The following is a 9,003-nucleotide window of genomic DNA, read 5'->3' on the forward strand; positions in this document are numbered from 1 at the left end:
TTTTCACGGACGAGAAAAGTTTCGTCGTCGGACATAATGGGCAGGTAATTTCATTTATTGAGAGGAAGCAATGAGATGAACGACAGAATATGATCAACATAGACTATTAATATAATTATCAGTGAACTTGAGTATTCAAATATTTATATTTCTTTAATGTTATAAAGATATGGGTGAGGAGACCTGCCTGCACGCGCTACAATGAGCCTTACATCGCCGAGGTCCAACGCAGTGGCCGTTTCTCGATCAACGTTTGGGGCTGGCTATCGGCAACGAATTCCGGGTGTTTGGTTCATATCGAAGGACGGAACAATGCCCAACGATATGTCCAACTCCTGGAGAACGATTGCTTTCCCCGACGGGAACTTCACGTTTATGCACGACCGAGCTCCGATCCACACGGCAAGAGTGACTACTCAAGCTCTGGAAAGGCTTAGTGCGGTTCATGGTTTTACGGTAAATATCTTGCACTGTAGTTAACAATGTAATTCATTAGACTGATTTAATCTCTATTTTATACGTTGCAACCGTTAATTTCTCATAAAGGTGATGAATTGGCCTTCAAAAGGTTGTGACTTGAACCCAATCGAAAACCTGTGGGCAGAGATTGTTCGGAAAGTTGACCATGTCAACGTCAGGAACGCTGCTGAGTTGTTGGAAGCGGTACAAAGTGCTTGGCGTGATCTCAAGTTGAACGTGGAACTATTCCAGGCGTATCATCATTCAATGCCTAGGCCTAGTAGAGTTCGGGAGATTTACGAATATTTTTTACGGATATTGGTCACATTATTAGACCGTTAACTTCGTCATGTACAAACTTTAATTGGTTTTGTGTAATTTTTTACATGTTTAGATCTAATATTAGATTTGATTAAAATTTTCCTAAAATCTTGTGTTATAAATGTCGTAGGAATTATTTCTAACGGATAATTATTGGTTTTAGTGGAAAGGTGTCTACACATGTAAATACTGAAATGATAACTGGCGATGTCAACTGTTTTTTCATTGATCAAGTTTTAATAGAAAAAGCATTAAATATGATCGTATAGTTCTTTTAAAATTAATTACACAAGTTGTCCGGTGATCTTATTTAAAACCTAATTACTTCCAATAACCGAAATGGCGACGTTGAACTGCACGCAAACCTCTATCGCGTATTTAGCAAAAGTAAATAAACCGTCAAAAGTATAATACAACCGGAAACAATACTCGAAAACCAACAAATCAAACCCGTGTCCTAAAGTGTTCTCTAAACCATTTATTACTCAAACTTGAAAGACACCACTAATCTAAGACAACAAGTTCAATTTTAAACTCGAAATTTTAATTTAATTCACAAGGACGCCTACGTAAACCTCAGTAACTTGTATGCTTAACATCTATAGTTTCAATTTGACTGATAATCTACTCCGAGTCCAAACAGCTTTACCTAGAGGTATGAAATTTTGCAGGCACGGTACTCAAAGGCAGTAGGCGGGCTCTTAGATTTTTTTCAATTCCTCATCATTTTGAAAAATGGCGGCGTCTACGTGTTTCAACCGAATCTATAACATTTAAAACACTGGTTCCCAATTACCGTAAGACTGACTTCATGTCTTTTGAAGCTCGATTTGCCACCTTCGTTGAAAATGGCGGCCTGAAATGTAATAATATATCTCGATGGGCAACGCCGGTTGGTTTTTTTTTGCTACTGGGTCATTCCATGTGGTATCAGGGAGTGTTCACACCAGGGGTCGGCCGATTTTGTTCTAACTTGGAACACTTGTTCCTAGGCCCAAATAATAGACTCATCTCGATTATTGGGCCATTCTTTCGAATAGCTCCTGACTTACAGCGATTTTAAAAAAAGACTGATTTTCACGTTTCGCCGATGCTGGTTTTCATACCTTTCAGTAAAGATTTCATATTTAAATTTTGGTTTGAGATAGAATCAGTAAATTTCACACACTTATAGAAAACTATGTGGTGAAAACGCTGATTTATGTTTCAAAACGCTGCGATAATTACATCTCTCGTTATTGACACCCAAACAGGAATTTAAATTTTTCGGGGGGGTCAACTCAATGGCCCACAGCCAAAAAGGTGCAACTTCAATTCCTTTTAAAAACACTTTTTTAGGTAGTTAATAGCAAGGCCTTTCAGATAATATTAGTCTCGATATGATTTTTTGGGCCCTAAGAGGACTTTTCAAGGAAAAACCAAATCATCAAATTTGTCAAATTTTAAATTATTTTCCTCAACTTTCAGTGACTTATTTACTTATTTTAAACTCATATATTTGGAAAAAGCAGTTAAATAAACTGAGTGTCTATTTGTGCCAGGGTTGCGGGCAGAAATAGCATAAAGGGTGCTAAATACGCCCGGGTTCCGGGCAGAAATAGCGGCCGACTAATGCGAGGCTAAAAGTGCCCGGGTCCCGGGCAGAAATAGCATAAAGGGTGCTAAATACGCCCGGGTTCCGGGCAGAAATAGCGGCCGACTAATGCGAGGCTAAAAGTGCCCGGGTCCCGGGCAGAAATAGCCGGCCCACAGTGGGCCGTCTATATCTGCCCGGGTTCCTTACTGATGCAAACCCGGGCACAAATAGCGGGCCCACAGTGGGCCGTCTATTTCTGCCCGGGTTCCCCGTTGCGGTAAACCCGGGCAAAAATAGCTGATGAATGCTTAATGGCTAGTTTTGCCCGGGTTTTTGGCTCATTATCAACCCGGGCAAAAATAGCGAGTCCACAATGGGCCGTCTATTTTTTGCCCGGGTTTATAAAATGTGACGAATACCCAGGAAGAATCGTTACGTTGTTTTTATAATGTGAAAAATTCCATGAGAAATTTTCAAAAAACCAAATTCTTAAGTAAAGTTTAAAGGGATAGTTATCACGTTTTAAATGTGCTGGGAATAAGAAAACTTGCACAGTAAAGCCGAGAAAGCGGGAAATACGTTAAAATTATCCACGTCGTAAAATATTTTCATGTCATAAGAACTTGCGAATAATTTAACCTGTATATATATTACTATAATTCAAACCATTCTCATCCACTTTGAATTGAACAATGTCTTCTCAACCATCCTCATGAATTTTCCGTCGAAATATTATTCCCACAATATTATTTTCAGAGCATTTCTCAACATCCAATTTTCAAGCGTCCAAACATTAATTACCGAACGTCAAATAAGTTCTGTTACACCTGTATTTTAGTCATGCCACCTATTTTGCTCCATAAACTATCTCTGTTACACCTGTATTTTAGTCATGCCACCTATTTTGCTCCTTAAACTTTCTCAAAGTATATCCTTGAAACACTGTCCATCATCCAATACCGCGGCTCGTCCAACTTTTAATAGCGATTCAACAGATAACGCCGTTTGCCGTAAAATATCCGTCAAAAGAATTATCCCCAAATATCCACCCACTGTATTAGCAACTAGGAAATTATAAAAAATCATTAAACATATCCAAATCTCTATATAAATATTTAGACGTTTACAAACCGCCACCAACAACCCTCCATTTCTGAAGACTGAGTCTAATTCATAAGTTCTCATTTCTCATATGTCAGTGTGGAACTAAAAATTCTCGGGTTGGAACATCTTGTTTTCTGATCGTAATATTTAATACGGAGCTAAGTTGATATAGATAAAATTAATAATTGTTAGGCTTATCTGCTATTGTTTTGAACGTCACGTTTATTGTCATACCTTTTGATTTTCTGAACCGATTTACAATTTGAAAACATTTTCGAATTCTACGTGACAAGACGCGTGCAACGATAGCATTGTTGATCCATTTAAAGCATTATTTCGTAACGTCATTATCGGGGGGCTTTACTATTTCCGCTATGGCTAACGCCCTATCAGCGCCACAGTGTCATTTGTAATTTTAACATAATTTTGAGAAGTAAACCTATTTGGAAAGTCCTATGTTGTTACTCTAGCTCAAATAGGAACAAAATGGCAGCCAAATGAAAATGTCCAGAAACTTTTGTCCGGGACTGTACACAAAGACCGGAAAGTGTAAAAGATAAGGTTACAAAATTAACTGCCTGAAGTAACAGATATTCAAAATTTCACTTTGGAAGACATGATTATAAAACATCAATTATTTTAAAAAATTCTTATCTTGCTTTTTTTCATCAAAATTTCATTTTCCCAAAATATTTTTCAGCAATATTTACCCAAGTATTTTGTTCTCAATAGTAATTCAAGAAAAAAATGTAACCTAGGAGGGTTTAAGGGATACTAGATTGGTACTGGTTTTACTTTCGACTAACATTTGATTCTTGGAGTTTCAAATGCTTGGATATCTGAAAAGATTTCTCTTGAAGAGTTTAAATTTTTATATTTTAAAATTGGAAGTATTGCGAAGCGGAAAATAACATAGGCCTTTTCAATGTCTTTAAGTTATTAGTGTCGAAGATTGATCGTGATCTTTGAGAGCTATACAGCACTTTTATATTTAATACTTCGAAAGCTTGTAGCAGAACGCTACATTTGGGCCTTCACAAACAACATCCAAACATTTAGACTTACCCGTTCAGGCACCAAATTATATCTCACTGAACCCTAAGCCTACATCCATCCTAATCAGCCGCCGTATTCTGTAGGCTTAGCCTTCCGCGCCCACTTGGATTCTCGTCGCTCATTGGTCCGTAAAGGAACTGGATTCTGGCTTCTTATTGGCGGCTTAGGTTTCGACTTTCAAGACGAAATTGAATTGCGGATATCCACCAAATTTGAAATACGGTTTTTCGATGGGTAAATCGTTCAGCGTCATCAACCGGTTAACTCACCGGTGCTTTTGCTTTAGTTTCTGATGCTGAACGTAGCAGACTACACTTCATCATTGTTAGAGGCGACTTGGGTACACCGGTACGGTTAATATTTTGCTAAGTACGGATGCCTATTTGAAGAAGAGCGATTTACTGAAATCGTCGCATTGGACGGGTATGCTTTTATTTTATCAATTGCAAATTATCTGTGACAATATATAATTGAATAAAAGTAAACGTTCATTTATAGTGTAAGACGTTTCAGCTCGTGATCGAAAATTATTTCAACCAAGGCTTAGGTGTTATGTAAGTTTAATCATTAATGTGACTTCATTTATCGTTCTGCGTCGTTAGTAAATAACATGAGCATCGAATGAGCCAACTGAACATTATTAAAGCCATTCAATTCTCATAATAATTATATAATTAATGCAATATAGAATATTAATTATAGTGTATAATAACATCCTACTGATATGCTGAAGTGGGTTCACTCAAGGGTAATGAGACAAAAACGTCATTCCGTATAAACATTCAAAGTATCACAGCCCCATAGGCAATCCTACCCCTATGGGATACCATTGACTGTACGTGTGATATAATCAAAGAAAGACATTATGATAGATGGGTTTAAAAGTAAATGTTGCAGTACGTGCAACTAGTAAATATGGTTACTGAAGTGTCTAACAATATAAATGTGAATGAGTTTTTGTTGTGCTAAAGATTTGGAATAAAACAGTGGTATAATTGACAGTGTCACACGAATGGGCTACTACAGTCAATATTGATGACGTCCACGCTACAATCTATAAAACAAACTTGAAGTTGTTATAACTAACATCAAATACCATGTATTTACCACTTTATTTAGAAAATATTACAAAAATTTAATAATGTTTTAAGCCTTCACAAAAGTTTGATCTTAATATACAGGATTTGCACATGTGGAGGAATCATACCATTTACACCAGGAGGACAGAAACCCGTCTCTTTTTGTCCTCCATGCAGCCCGGCCTTCTGGTGTAAGTTTCATAAATGCTCCATTTGTGTAAACTATCTATATACAGGATTTGCTGCTACTTAATGTCACCTCAAATGAAGTAACATCAGCCTGCTTGTGTAAAAGACAAGAGACAATGTTTGAAGGTACATTTGGATGTAAAATGTTATAAATAAACAATTATATGACAACGGGAAAAACTTGCTCTCTTGTCAAGAGAGTAGCGACAACGTTTCTTCATAAACTGGTCAAAATAAAGCAATATGTTCTGAAATATCGTTCTGTATAAATTTATTATAATTATAATTTTCAATAAGATTTTTGGTAGAAAATATGAATAAAACTGATTGAAGCCGACATATTACAAGAAGCTTCCTGTTTCGACTTTTTCGTTTGCCTAATTTACCATTTAGGCAAATCTAAGTAAGTTTGCCTAATATCTTTATATGTAAAACTGGAGAAGCTACAACGTCAGTTAAATCGTTAGTTGAAAAGCCAAAATAAGTTGAACGCAATCAATAAGATACGTTTCATTCAAGGTTATACCATAGAGTGTGCGACACTATCGAAACAGGGTTTAGTCTTAATGGTATCCTTTCGATCGAGCATTTATATGTCGAATGTCATTCATGTAATTGGTAATCTTCACGATATGTATCACTTACTATTGGTACAAGTACTTGTATTGATATTCGATCGAGATACTCGATACCAACAATTAGTACTCATCCAGGACTAACAGAAATTAGTAAATTACAAATGACAAGATTAAACCCGGGAATTATAACCGAAAATCTATTGTTTTAGGCTTCATCAACCTACAGCAGCGCTTTTACGCTCGTTTTTCTCAGCTTTTTACTTGGTGACATGATACATTCTAACCGTGAACTGGAATGGTATATCAGAACAGTTACGTCTTCAATTTCTGTGCATTGGAATCTCTCTTTCATAAAGACAAATGGGCTCTCCAAAGCCTAACCACTGTATTGCTCACAATATATCTTAGATATATTGCATGGTTCAGCTACACACGCCCCTTTCAATGATAAAACACCTCTGCTACAAGGTTTTTGACGACCAGAATTAACCCCTGTTACAATGCTATATTTTAGTAAAGATTGTGAAGTTATATTATTAAAATGTAAAATTATACTTCGTCTACCATAAAGTACACTATCGTTACACATTAAATACTTGAATAAACTTCCATTCCAGAGTCATGTTACCGAGATACAGTACACTAACCCTAAACATGTGGGAATTGGGGAAAATAGTCTGCTATTTGAAGGTTCACGAAATAGATGGCGTAAAGAACCTAAACATAGAGGTTAAAGGTTAGTGCACTGACCTTTGACGATAACCGACACAAAATGCTGACATTACACCGTACGTTCAGTGTCAATTGAAAAGCTAACTGAACTGAACCGCTATCTTTCCTTGCTTGCATGAACATCCAATCTCAGCCCAGAATCCAATTTCGCCTCGAAACCTAAGCAGCCAATCAAAAGCCAGAACCCAGTTCCTGTCACCGGCAGCAATAGACGGTCGCCTCTCCGACCCTCTAACGGTTTAGTTTGCAAATTAGTGAATCCCGCGCGCTTCTCAGTCTAGCCGCCTACCGTTTAAACAAGACCAACAGACATTGTTCACATGGCTCTGCTAATTACTGTAAGTGTTATTTTTCTTTAACGGACATTCCCTACTGGCGCTTCCCCGATTAAGTACTGCATTGTATATAGCCCATTATCATAATTATTACTAAATTAACTAACCCATAAAATTATTTATTTTGTTTCAATGTAAAATACTAACCTAACCAGAATCTGGTAATAAACGAGATAGAATTTTGTCAACTAATTTTGTCTCATTATTTCTGACTCTGTATACCTTAGCTTTTAAAGCAAATCGGTTACAGGGGAGAAATAATTGGCGAGCTTGCCAGGACACGGATATTTTCGTGAGTTAGGTTAGATTAATTTAAAATTAAAATTAATATATTTTAGGCTTATCGGTTAGTGCGGTTCTTTCCCCTCCGATAGACCAGTTTGAACTTGTTAGACAATGTGCCGTGGTAGGCTTAATGCACCCTCGGGTTCCGACAGTGAATCGGACGTTCCCCCCGTGTTGGCTACGCGAGCCAGGCGCCCTGATAGTTTAGCCTATCAGAGAGACTCAAGAGCGCGATCACGTGATCTTCAACGTCTCGCCGCGAGACGTGCTATGCTAGAACAAAGCCCTGCACAAAGCGATCGTGATCTAGCCGCTTGCTTTCATCAGTTACGTCTCTCTGATCCTATTGTATCTCAACCACCAGCTATGAGTAATCCGCCCGTCTCCGTAAGTCAAACTGGTTATCCATTTGCTACTATTAATTCTAATGTACCGCGAATTAGGTTTAGTACCACACAGACAGGTGTAAACCCCTTTTCCGTTGCGCCTTCACAAACAAGGCTTACCACTAATACGCATGCCAATGTTAGTGTGCCAAGCTCTCACGTGACTGTTAACACTAGACCTATAACAAGTACCACGTCAGTGTTAGGACAACAGCCTGTGGCTACCGCAAGCAGTTATCCTTCCACAAATCCTTTTGTTAACGTATCACCGATTTCAAACATTTCCTCAGTGTTAGGCCAACCTACAACTTTTGGTCCTTCACACTATGTTCCTCAAGGAACTGTACCAGTAGCGGGTCGGGGTTCCGTAGTTTCCTATGGACCTTTAAATTCAACCCCTATTAATCCATTTTTGCCTGTTCCACCACCAGACCCAGCATATGCCAGGTTAAGTGCTAAGCTTACTGAATTAACAGACTTAGTACATACGTATGTAGCTTCTAGTTCCACTAACACTCTGAATGCTACTGCAGCTTTAAACATGTCACATGGTGCTAGAGTTCTAAAACCTGATTTTAGATTTAACGGTAATTGTGCAGAAGCTGCTAAATTTCTGTACCAATTAGACGGTTTTCAATTACTACATTCGTTAAATGACATGGATCTGTTAAGGTTAATGCCTACCTTAATGGTAGATGGAGCACGTGTATGGTATCGACAGGAGAAGATGGAGGAGGAGGAACTGTCTTTACTTAATTTTAAGCTAAGATTTCAGGCTTATTTCGTATCCGCCGATAAACAAAGGTTTATGAGGACAGAATTAATTACTAGCAAACAAAGTCAGGATGAAAGTGTAGTTCAGTTTATTGAACACATGCAAAATATGAACTTTTCTTTACGTAA

General features: G+C 37.8%; 1 long non-coding RNA gene across 1 annotated transcript; it reads left to right on the top strand.

Moving 5' to 3' along the window:
* The first annotated feature begins 4,680 nt into the window (after positions 1 to 4,680).
* LOC149677362 (uncharacterized) lies at positions 4,681 to 5,508 on the top strand. Its single transcript, XR_016366417.1, has 3 exons — positions 4,681 to 4,939; positions 5,015 to 5,070; positions 5,219 to 5,508. It is a non-coding gene; the product is annotated as an uncharacterized LOC149677362 (long non-coding RNA).
* The last annotated feature ends 3,495 nt before the right edge of the window (positions 5,509 to 9,003 follow it).

The sequence above is a fragment of the Phalangium opilio genome, unplaced genomic scaffold (genome assembly GCF_054372755.1).
Source record: "Phalangium opilio isolate 3A_F unplaced genomic scaffold, DU_Popi_V2 ptg000043l_1, whole genome shotgun sequence".
In the NCBI taxonomy this organism is placed as follows: Eukaryota; Metazoa; Arthropoda; class Arachnida; order Opiliones; family Phalangiidae; genus Phalangium; species Phalangium opilio.